Source organism: Moschus berezovskii, chromosome 7 (genome assembly GCF_049115385.1).
Source record: "Moschus berezovskii isolate FMDL1 chromosome 7, NW_MosBer_1.0, whole genome shotgun sequence".
Classification (NCBI taxonomy): Eukaryota; Metazoa; Chordata; class Mammalia; order Artiodactyla; family Moschidae; genus Moschus; species Moschus berezovskii.
This window is the reverse complement of record NC_142466.1, coordinates 36383858-36396447: the sequence shown is the minus strand read 5'-3', so window position 1 is coordinate 36396447 and position 12590 is coordinate 36383858. Positions and strand designations below refer to the sequence as shown.

Genomic DNA, 12590 nt, shown 5'->3' with positions numbered 1-12590 from the left:
TAAAATTAACTGTGGTTAAGGTTGAACAACTCTGTGAATATATCAAAAAACAGTGAATTTTGCGCTTTCAATGGGTAAATTGCATGATGTATAAATTGTATCTCAATAAAGGTTTTAATTTTTCTTTTTTAAAAAGATACTCTAAAACAGACCATTGGTTTATGTCTTTTTCTGAAGTTTATTGCCTTGGGATAGATATGAAAGTGTTAGTTGCTCAGTCATGTCTGACTATTTGCCACCCCATGGACTGTGTGGTCTGCCAGGCTTCTCTGTCCATGGGATTCTCCAGGCAAGAATACTGGAGTGAGTAGAAGATCCAGGGGATCTTCCCGACCCATGGATTGAACCCAGGTCTCCTGCATTGCAGGTGGATTCTTTACCATCTGAGCCAGCAGGGAAGCCTTGGGATAGATATGTCTAGGCTTAAAAACAGATTGTATGAACCAAGATAAGTTAGAATGTAAAAACTGATTTTTATCTTCGGTAGAGAGACTAATTTGCAGAACTACACGTAGCCACACTACCTGTAACAGTTTCAAACTGATACAGGTAGTGTGGCTACGTGTAGTTCTGCAAATCATTAATATCTCTGTAAACAATGATGGGAAGTGGCTTTGTCTTTTTTGTCTTTTCCATATTATTTTCCCTTTCTTATCCAATAGCACTCCAGCGTTCTCTTAAGGAACCACCCACCTCATTTGCAGTCTGGGTGGTTTGTTTTAGGCTTTATGACTCCAACCTGATCAGGTAGCAGATTCTACCCAGTGGTATTGGTGCTGAGTCACATCAGCTCTTCTGAACCCACTGGTAAATTTTCAGGAATTCTGTGAGCCAGTTGTTAAAAATCATCACCATTAAAATTTAAAGTGTATGAATATATAATTAAATAAATTATATTTAAAACAAAATGAATAGGTCTTCAAAACTCACCACTTTCTAATTATTTGAATTCATTACTCTATTATCTATGCATTTGAGGCTTTTTACACCTATTGGATCTGGATGGTGGAAGTACTATATAGTGTTCTGCTACTGTGCATCTTTTTCCAACTTCAAGTTCAGTGACTTCTAGTTGACAGCTTGAAAGTGGATGTGGTGGCAGTATTTACCCCACAGAGGCAGGCAAATACTGTATATAAGGATTTTTCCTTTTTTGTCATGGAGATTGTTAAACATTTACTAGCTAGAGTGGGTTGAATGGTGTCCCGGCAACACTTATGTCTACATCTTAGTCCCAGGAACTTGTGAATATGATCTTATTTGGAGTAGGACTCTGCAGGTGAGATTAAGGTTCTTTGCAAGAGATCATCCTGGATGATCCCAGAAGGCCCTAAATACAATCACGTGTGTTCTTACTTGGAGGGAGAGGAACACAAAAGCACAGTGGAGATACACAGATCTGAGGAGGAGGCAATGTGGTCATTGAAGCAGAGATCCAAGCAAAGCTGCTGCAAGCCAAGGAAACCTGGAGCCGCCAGCAGCTGGAAGAGATAAGAAATCTCTCATCTAGTAGATAAGAGATAAGAATCTCTATTAGAATCTCTGAAGGGAGAACAGACCTGGTGACATCTTGATTTTGGATTACTGACCTCCAGAAATGAGAAAGTAAATTCCTCTTTTTTTAAGCCACCCAGTTTGTGGTAATATTCTTTTGGCTGCCACAGGAAGCTCAGGTACCATCAAACCACTGCAGCACGTGGTTCAGTGATGGGCATGTGACCCATGCTAAGTCAATGGGAGGTCAGCTTCTATTGTAAAATATACTCCTTCTACTAGAGGCTGCTAAGTGGTTCAGTCTTTGCCAGAATATTTGCTAAAGAAGGAGAACAGCACAGAAAGTGGTAAAATTGGGATGCAGAAACAGAGAGAGGGTCAGAATCCAGATAATGTTATTTGAGAAGCTGACTCTATTCTACTACTGAATTTTTAAAGTTCTATGAACAAATTAGTTTCTTTTCTTCCTAAACCAAGTTCTTCGGAGAAGGCAATGGCAAGCCACTCCAGTACTCTTGCCTAGAAAATCCCATGGACGGAGGAGCCTGGTAGGCTGCAGTCCGTGGGGTCACTGAGGGTCGGACACAACTGAGTGACTTTACTTTCACTTTTCACTTTCACACATTGGAGAATGAAATGGCAACCCACTCCAGTGTTCTTGCCTGGAGAATCCCAGGGACGGGGGAGCCTGGTGGGTTGCCGTCTATGGGGTCTCACAGAGTCAGACACGACTGAAGCGACTTAGCAGCAGCAGCAGCAAACCAAGTTCTTAACCAGTTGTTGTTCAGTCACTCAGTTCTGTCCGATTCTTCGTGACCCCATGAACACCAGGCTTCCCTGTTCCTCACCAACTCCCAGAGTTCGCTCAAACTCATGTCCATTGAGTCAGTGACGCCATCCAACCATCTCATCCTCTGTCGCCCCCTTCTCCTCCTGCCCTTAATCTTTCCCAGCACCAGGATCTTTTCTAATGAGTTGGCTTGACCAATATAGACATGCTAATTTTCAGAGCACAGATAGGATTGTAAATACATAAAATTACTATCATTTCATTAGTTACTATTTAAATCAAGCATAACTATACGTCAAACAGTGAACAATCTGAGGTCTATCTGAACAAAGCATGCTTATTTGTTCCACTGATACTTACTGAGCCAAACATGTCTCAAACATTCTACTCAGGACAGATATCCATCTATGGAAGAGCTAACAATTTATTTGCCTGTAAGGAATTCAGTGTAACCCACATTAATGAGATTACCAGCAGGATTAACTTTCCATTTTATAGTCCATATTTTTCCAGACAGTACTAAATTCATGTAATTTCATTATTCTTCCTAAAGAGAATTTGCTTAATGAACAGCTAAAATATTTTAACTTGTTTATGAGATTACATTTAAGTACATTCACAGATCATAAAAAAATCTTTTAGAGTTTTTAGGTTGGGAAAATATTCTTATAGTCATTTATGATGTTGTACCTTTGGTAATTTTGTACATTTTGGTAATTTTCACTTTCCATTATCCTTAGTAATTTTTTAATGTGGGCAAGCAAATTTCTGAAAGGGGCATACCACAGAAAATTCTAGGGACAGATATACATTACTGAACTATTTTTAAAGTAAAATCTTTTTATCTTCAGCTTTTCTATCACTAAACCATTTTTCCAGTTCAAGAGGTTTAAAATTAATCTTCCCCCCATAATCCTATCTCTTACCTCTACTTTCAAATACCTTTGTCTTTTGATGAGCGCATTTTGGATGAATTCCCAGTCAACTTTTAAAATTTAATTAAACTCAGCTAAGTTTAACTCAGCTTTAACAGATAGTTTTTTAATAGCTGATTAACTGGGAGCCCATCTTTAGAAAAAAATTTTTTTTCTTTTTTTTCTAAGAAAAAAAGGTTGGTGAATGTTGCATGTTGATAAAAGTTCTCATACTGATGTCACTAGCATCAGTAAACAAATGCCTGCTGTGTTGATTTAAAAAGACAATAAACTTTCAAATGCAAGTATCCAACTATTACATTATTCTGAGTATTTTATATTTGCTAGTAGCATTACTTATCAAAAAGAGACTTTGAGTATTTTCAAGTCAAAAACCCCACAAAAACCAACAACCACATAAAGAACAAGCAAGTAAACCACATGCGCGTGCGCACACACACACAGACACAGGAGGCATAGGGAATAAGAGAGGACATACACATTAACCAGTCAGTAACAATTCAAGCCTACTCCTCTAGGATGATTCTACTTCTGTACAAAAATGTAGCCACTAATGGGGAGAGATGGATTGGGATTTGGGGGTTAGCAGACACAAACTGCTATTTATAGAATGGATAAACAAGATCCTACTGTCCACTCAGGGAACCATATTCAATACTCTGTGATAAACCGTGATGGACAAGAATATGAAAAAGAATGTGTGTGTGTATCTGAATCACCTTGCTGTACAGCAGAAATTAACACAACATTGTGACTCAACCAAACTTCCATAAAATACATTTTTTAAAAAGTGGCTACCAAAATTTTGGAGGTGATTAGGTTCATTACCAACTTCGAATCACAAGGAACCATGGGGAAATTAAAACTGTAGCTTTCAGAGTCCCCATTTTTATAGCCCCCTAGAAACCTAAAATAAAAATTGGGAGCACATCAAGTTGAGCAAAAATAGAAGTAAACAGTCTCAAAATAAGTGTTTAGTAAGCTACTAAATAATCAAATATTACTCATTCTTGATAACCCTGCTATGGAGAATTCAAACAAATTTGCTTTTTTCCTAAAGCTAAAAAGAAACTCACCGCCAAAGTTGAAATACAAGGAACCGGAAAAAATCAGTGATTTGTTCCCTGATGGCAACTTTATGCCAGAGATATGAGAGTTTCTTTACACCGAATTGTTTTCTTCCTGTGGAAAACATCGATAGGAATCTAGGTGAATGGATATAATTAAGTAGTTGTGTGGCTCTAAAATGCTTTTTTTCCCACCATCAAATGCCTCAGTGTTTTCCCAGGAACCAGAGGAGAGGAATAGCGTGCACAAGAGTTAGGCCCCCGAGATATTTCCAAACTGCCTGGAGGGAGACTTGGACTGACTACAATAGGGAACCATCCTGCCTTGGATGCGAGTCTAAATTGATGACCTAATACGTCTTTTCCAACTCTGACTGCCATAGTTTTATGAGCATCAAGAACTGGGCATCTGCCATAGTCAACAAACAGAGCTTCTCTAGAGCTTATACATCCCCAGAAACTCAAATATACCAAAACCCGGGAGCACAGTCTCCCAGGGCCCAGGGTGCCACCTCTGGCTCTCACCAGGTGTGAAATGGAAATGCTTCTCTGGTAGGATAATTCTTAAAGAAAAGGAAGCATGTACCACTCTCCATATTACCTCGGTATAAAAACTCTAAGCCAGAGCAGACCCAGTTGCTGAGAAACTGGTGAAGAATAGCTTAAGGGTCCCTCTCTTTCAGGTGGTGGTGATTTAGTAACTAAGCTGTGTCTAATAAGCTCCTCTGGCCATGGAATTTTCCTGGCCGGGATACTGGACTGGATTGCCATTTCCTCCTCTAGGGGATCTTCCTCACCCAGGGTCTTGAACCTGGGTCACCTGCATTGGGGGTGGATTCTTTACTGACTGAGCCACCAGGGAATCCCTCTTTCTCAGGGCCCTGCCTCCAAAGCCCTGTACTTTTTATTTGTAATCTTTCATTCTTTTGGTTGAGTCCCCTTAGTTAATAAGCTGTAGACCCTTCCCCTGTCCTTATAAATAAGGAATCTGTCCTTATAAATTGCATCAAACCTTAACTCGATGTGAGGGTGAAAATTAAGCACAAAGTCCTCTTCATCTTTTATGGCTGTCTTCTGCCTCTGGCAAGTCACTGCTGACGATGAGGCCTCTTGGTTTGAATCCCTGGTCCTCAGTTGTCCTCTCAGCCACAGCAGTGGTTCAAAATCTGACTGCCATTTACGCTTATTCTCTTGAGCTCCTTCGTGAAATAACCCTCCACTGTGGGCTAATTCGGAGAAGGCAATGGCAAGCCACTCCAGTACTATTGCCTAGAAAATCCCATGGATGGAGGAGCCTGGTTGGCTGCAGTCCGTGCGGTCGCTAAGGGTCGGACACGACTGAGCGACTTCACTTTCACTTTTTACTTTCACACATTGGAGAGAGAAATGGCAACCCACTCCAGTGTTCTTGCCTGGAGAATCCCAGGGACAGGGGAGCATGGTGGGCTTCCATCTATGGGGTTGCACAGAGTCGGACACGACTGAAGTGACTTAGCAGTGGGCTAATTATTACAATGGCTTACAGATTCTAAAGGCCAGATTTTCCACGCATGGTCCTCCTTTTGGTTAAGCTGCATCACTGTTCCAATATCAGCTAAGTTTTGTTTTCTGTTCAAGTTGAAGGATGTGGACTAGGCTTCCATGCTTTCTCAACAGGCTCTTGGCTCAAGAGACCAAGCTACAGAAACATTTACTTTTTTTTTCTGATTACAAAAGTAACAGCATGTATATAATATACATCCATAAATAACTTGAAACATTGTAATATATAGCACAGAAAGTGAAAATCTTTCCTAATCCCACACAGCTGAGAAAACCAGTTAACATTTTTTTTCAAGGCATATATTAACATTTTATTTATTATTTTACAAACTGGGATTATATTCTCAACTTTGAAGCATGCTATTTTCTACCGAGCAATATGTCTTAAACATATTTCCCTGCCAGTCTGTAAAGAGTGATCTTCTTTTTAATGGCTCCATGGTATTGTATTGTGTGGCTGAACCAAACTTTCCTTAACCAATTGCCTGTTAATGCACATTTGGGCCCTTTCCAGTTTTCCCTGTAACACAGATTCTTGCAAACATCATTTTACACTTACATCTTTGAGCAGTTGTAGGAGTATTTCTCTATGATGAATTCCCAGAGGGTGAATTATTATCAGGTCAAAGGGTATGAACACTTCATTTTTAATAGCTATTGCCAAATTGCCCTCCAATAATTTTATACCAATTTACACCCCAAACTACACTGTAAGAAGGAACCTGGTTTCACCCCCACCCCCACCCCCCTTACCAACACTAAATTTGGGCAATTTAGGGATGTCTGATGTGAGTTAGGAGTTAAGAGATTCAGCCTGTGGAGTTTTCTCCCTTTGTGAACCGCTAACAAAGACATCAAAAGTCTCCCCCTTTACTTGATGAGCCCCTCTGCTCTCAGTGAGCAGACATCTAGCTAAGATGAGAAGCAAAAATTCTAACACCTGATCCTTGCGCCTAGCTGGATTAGAAATGATTCGCAGTGAATGTATAAGCAAATGTGTTAGTTCTATAATACTTAATAACTTAATCGTGAAAGAAATATAAAGAGCGATCTTGACTTGGGCAGTACTGTTTTAATGTAAACAGCACGTTTAATCTTATAGTATCAGAATACTTACCTCTGCACAATTCTTGGAATTCACCCCTGTGTTTAGTGGAGCAAAGTCATTTGAAGAATCTATTCTTTAAAGGTATGTGATAAGTGACTCTGAGTCAGCCCATTTAAGAAGAGTACCGTTTGCCAACATCCAGTGTAAAGGAGCTTATTTTGAGGATTACTATGGTTTATGTGTCCAGAATAAGGGGCACTAGACTTGGAAGAAACTTCAGGATTTATCCAGTCAACAGAGTTTGAAACTCTAGCTCTACAAAGCCTTGGTGTTGCTTCTGGGAGACACAAGTTGACAGAGGAATAAGGTGGAAGGTCTTAAAGGTTCATGCTATTCTAACCCTAATTCCGCAGGAGCCCCACTTCGATCTGCTTTGTATGGTGGGTTATACAGCATGTTATCTGGAGCAAGCCAATCCCTTCCTTTCCTCATCTATAAAATAGACATGAGAGCAGAGCACGTTAAGAGTAGTGAAGATTAAATTAAATAAAACTATGCATGTAAAAGGCTTCCCTGGTGGCTTAGACAGTAAAGAATTTGCCTGCAATGCAGAAGACTTGGGTTCGATCCCTGGGTCAGCCCAGTTCCCTGCACATCCCAAGGACTCAATAAATGTTTACTAATTTATTATGTATGGTTTTCCTTTGGAAACGGATTCTGCTACTAAAACATACACTTTGAAACCACCCATTTATTTGTTAATCTTTCAAACAAGGTGACTCTTTCAGATGGAGTAGTGTTAAATTTTATTTCCCAAGTTCTAATCCAGTGATCCTACTCTAAGACCCCGATCCACTTTCATGCAGACTGCTGGAGGCACTGAGAATGATCGGCCTCCCACACACCAGGTGGTTCCACTCACGGACCAACCAGCCAAGATCACAGCTCCTCTATCTGCATTCCTGTTGATTTATAGAATAAATAACAATGTTTGGGGAAAAAATGGTTTTCCTTGCCTTGTGGGAGAAGGTCCCTGCAGGTTCACCATGAGAAATGATCATGAAGGTTGCAAAATGTTAAAAATATTACCAAGTTGCCATCTCTTCCATGACTGTAAGGACAATGGAAAGGAGTTCGGAAAGGGACACTTAAACCTTCTAAGTTTGGCTGAAGTTTCTCTTCTCGGCCAGATGTTTTTAAAAGGAAGAACTCAGTCAACAAATGTATAGTCTTATCAAGCATTTTCTTAGGAAAGCTTGCCTTTGTGTAGGGGAAGTTTTCCTAATGAATCACAGACACGAGGCTGGAGGGGGAGAACATTTTCCTTTTCGAATGGTCCAACACAAGACCAAAATCCAGGGAGTAAGGAGCAAAACCTTCCAAACTGTGTATCTTTTCTACCCAAGAACGCCTTCCATGCCCCTCACTGCTCCTGTGGGAGAGCCAGACGTGGGTTTGGGGAGGGGCTCCTCTGTGTCAGGGCCATTTGGGGTCTGTGCTAGACTTAGGAACAAGCAGACATAAAAGCTGTAGAATTAAGGGTTGAAAACAGCGTTTAATGAAACCCCTCCCTCCAGACGCTCTTGATCAAAGTCTCTCCTTGCACTAAGACAACCGATCTACAGTTGCATACATAAAACTTTGGCAACACTCTGTCCTCATGGTTTTCAACAGAGGTTTTTAGACCTCTGAAACTGGGCATCGTCCCAGAATTGAGATCCAGTTGCATTACGCATACCAGAAGACACACCACCACAGCCCAAGCCCGTGCAACCACTTTCTTTTAACCTCGCGTCTGTGAAAAATTACTTTCCAAAAAAATAAGTGAAACCCGATGTCTTCTCCGGGTGGTTATTTTTGCGCCTATGAAGTCAATAAAACTCTCCAGATTTATTAGACAGCCCTGCTGCGGGAGACAAGACCACTTCCTATTCCCCAGCAGAAATGTGTGCCATTCCTTTCTGTAACCTTCTGACCACAGATTTTCATTTTATTCATTTCTTTTATTTTTTCCCAGAAAATTTGTCAAAACCTTCTAAGATAAGTGGCTTGGCCTGCACTAAAATCCCAAACTCTGGCATCCGAAAGTGACAAAATGAACACATTTCAGGCTCCTCTAGCTTTTCTTCTTTCCTTCCTATCTTAGAGAGACCCCCGTTTCTTTTCATCAGAAACAGCAAGGAGTTTGGCTGTCTTTCCTTCAACCTCTCTAAACATTGAATGTAACACCTACCGAGTTACACTCCTGTGGGCATCCACTAACCATGGAATGATGACCATGATGATGACAACTGGAATCGGTTCTATTTACTGTCACAATATTTACTGAGCCCCTACTGTATATGCTGGGGTTCTCTTGTATGGAGATTCAAAAATGTAGAAGATGATATACATTCTTCCCAGAGCTTAGTGTTTACTTGGAGAAATAAACATGTAAACAAGTACAAGTCATTTAGTGTGACAGATTTCTTAATAAACAGGATCTTGTGGGATACAAAGACTAGAACACAGAAAGGTAATGATGGGTTTCTCAGAGGAGATGACTCTTGAGTTGTGTGTTTAAAGATGAGTTGGGGTTCAGATAAATGTAAGGTAAGGCATGTCATACAGAGAGGCTACCAACTGCTAAGGACCATAGGTGTGAAACAGCATGCTACATGTGGGACCTAAGATGTTCTGTGCATTGGGAATGAAGGTCAAAATGTTTTAAGCAACCTGTGTTCATGCATGAATGGGGGTAGGCTTTTTAGAAGGGGAACTACTGAACAGGATAAAGATTTGGCTCACTTGTGATAGAATGCTCCACAGAGAGAGCACCAGGGGTTGAGAGCTATCCAGGAGGGAAATGCAGAGAGCCTAAACCAAGCCAGTGTGACAGTAATGAGAATGAAGATGTAAGAGTGATAGCAAAGTGGAAGACATTAAAAGGTCGTAGAATGAAGATTCCCACTCCAGAATGACTATTAAGCAGTTGTATTTCATTATTTAACAGTGAAAATTACTTCCAAAATACTTTTAATATTAAATTATTGACTCACTACATTTCTTTCTCCATCTACTTCCAAAAATGATTTGCAGTAGGAAAGAGATTGTAGCAGCAGCCAGGACCACCATGTGTGACTATGTAACCTTGGCCATCTACAAACTGATGAAGAGCATTTGTAGGGAATCATCTTTAGTTCAGTTATTCTGAATATCATTTAAAGAAATTCATACCAGCACTATCTTGATGAGTTTGAATTTCGATTATCCTCCTGTTAATAGGAAACATTTATCTCAGCTTAATTGGTACTTCCTTGGATGATAACTTCTAGTTCACTTACTCATACTTTCAGGAAACTGAGAGAGAAGGTAGGGCTTCCCAGGTGGTTCGGTAGTAAAGAAAGTGCCTGCCAATGCAGCAGACAAGAGATATGAGTGTGATCCCTGGGCTGGGAAGACCCTTTGGAGAAGGAAATGTCAACCCACTCCAGTATTCTTGCCTGGAGAATCCCATGGATAGAGGAGCCTGGCGGGCTACAGTACATGGGGTCACAAAGAGTTGGACATGGCTAAGTGTGCATGCACGCACACAAACACACAGACACACGTGAGAGAGAGAGAAGGTGTTCTTGGCTACACCTACTCATTTGGTTTTGGCAAAGGAAAGAAGATGAAGGGCAGCATTTTGGGAATCAGATGACTCTTAATTTGTTCCCTATGAAACTAAGACATACCTAAGCTCAGTTTTCCCAACTGTATAATGGACCAACATTAATGTCTATCTCATAGTTTTGATGGAAGAATTAAATGAGCCTATGAATAGCAAGTACTTGGCACATAGTAAGGTGACAGGTCTCAGTACTCTCTATGCTGTGCTGGGTGCTTGGAATATTTTGCTGTTGTCGATTTAGTTGCTAAGTTGTGTCTGACTCTTAAGCAACTCCATGAACTTGTAGCCCCATCAGGCTTCTCTGTCTATGGGATTTCCTAGGCAAGAAAACTGGAGTGGGTTGTCGTTTCCTCCTCCAAAGGATCTTCCCAACCCAGGGATGCAACTCATGTCTCCTCCTTTGGCAGGCAGATTCTTTACCATTGAGCCACCTGGGAAACCTGCTTGAAATGTACTCCTTATAATCTTGTTTTATAGAAAAGGAAACTTAAACTCTTTGAGGGCCTTTATTTATCTTTGTATTTCCAGTCCATAGAATAGCATCTGCCTCAAAACACCTAAGTGTCTTGCTAACAGGGATTGCATAATAACTTGTCCAAAGTCAAACATCTAGTAAATAGCATGATTAGTATTCAGACCTATGTCTGCATAATTCCAAGGCGGGTGCTCTTTTAATAGCTTCCCAGTTTTATTGTATAAAAAAGGACATGGAAGCTGATTGAAGGGCTGCTTTGTGCCTTTGTTTACTACTAGCTTTCAAATTATTTAATTATTATCCTTTAGGGTTCTCAGTATGTACTGGGCTGGCCAAAAATTTCATTCAGGTTTTTCCATAAGATGTTACAGAAAAACCAAAATGAACTTTTTAGCTAACCCAATAGTTTCCATTCATATCATTTAAAGGTTATTTCCAGAGCATTTCTACATGGGTCAAGATCATGGTTTGTATTTTTTGCTTGAGTCCCATTTCCAGTTTTTAATGCTCTCCAGGTAAGTTTCACCCACTAGAATCTACAAAAGACACTTCAGCCTTAACATCTCCAAGCCAGAGCTCATCTACCGGCTGCCCCTCTTCCTTCTCCATGATTTACCCTCCAGAAACCCTGCTTTCCCTTATGTTTTGGTGGATGACACGTTCTTCCACCCAGGGCACTCAAGTTAAGATTCTAGATTCAACCTTTAACCGTCCTATTTTCCTTACTCAACTGGTCACCAAGTTCTATTGTTTCTACCTCAAAAAAGGTATTTTCAGATCTGGCTTTCCCTTTTCATCTCAGCTGCTGCTGTCTAATTCAGAACAGTGGTCCCTCCATACCTGTAGGGGATTGGTTGCAGCCCCTGCCCCCGCCAGAACACCAAGCTCCATGGATGCTCAAGACCTTTATATAAAATGACATAGTATTTGCATATAACCTACACACATCCTCACATACACTTTAAATCATCTCTAGATTACTTATACCTAATACAATGTAAATATTATGTAAATAGTTGTAAATACAAAGTAAAGCTGTGTAAATTGTTGCTGGCAAATTCAAGATTTGCATTTTGAAACTGTATGGAATTTCATATTTCAAATATAATCTATGGATACAGAGGGCTGACTGTACTTCACCATCTTTTGCCTAAAGAGTTTGGACAGCTTCCAAACGGACTTTCTTAGCCTCAGTACTTTCACTCACCAGCCTTTTGAAGGCAAGATGATCTTTCTCTAACTTAGAACAGATCGGACACTCTCCGTCTCTAAAACCTTGGGCAGCGCCCCTCATCTTCAGTGTAAGAGGTTATACTCACTACTGTGTGATTATTTTATTTAAAAATGAACTCAGATTTTCCTGCCACTCTTCTCATGTGTCCTTGGCTTTAGTTCTCCTGAACCACTTGCTCTTCTGCAAATGTTGAACACACTGTGGGACTGCCTTTCTTCCAACTGCTTCCTCTGCCCAGAATGACCTTCCTCTCCTTTTTGGCCTTGAAAACTCCTGCTCATTCCTTAAGGCTCAACCCAATATCACATCCAGGGTGAGGCTCTTTTCACATTTCCCAGCTGACTCAAGGAAAA

General features: G+C 40.5%; 1 long non-coding RNA gene across 2 annotated transcripts in view; it reads left to right on the top strand.

The window, feature by feature from the left end:
* LOC129557578 (uncharacterized) overlaps positions 1 to 12590 on the top strand; it is a 41113-nt gene that overhangs the window by 11498 nt on the left and 17025 nt on the right. The gene's annotated exons all lie outside the window — the stretch shown is intronic.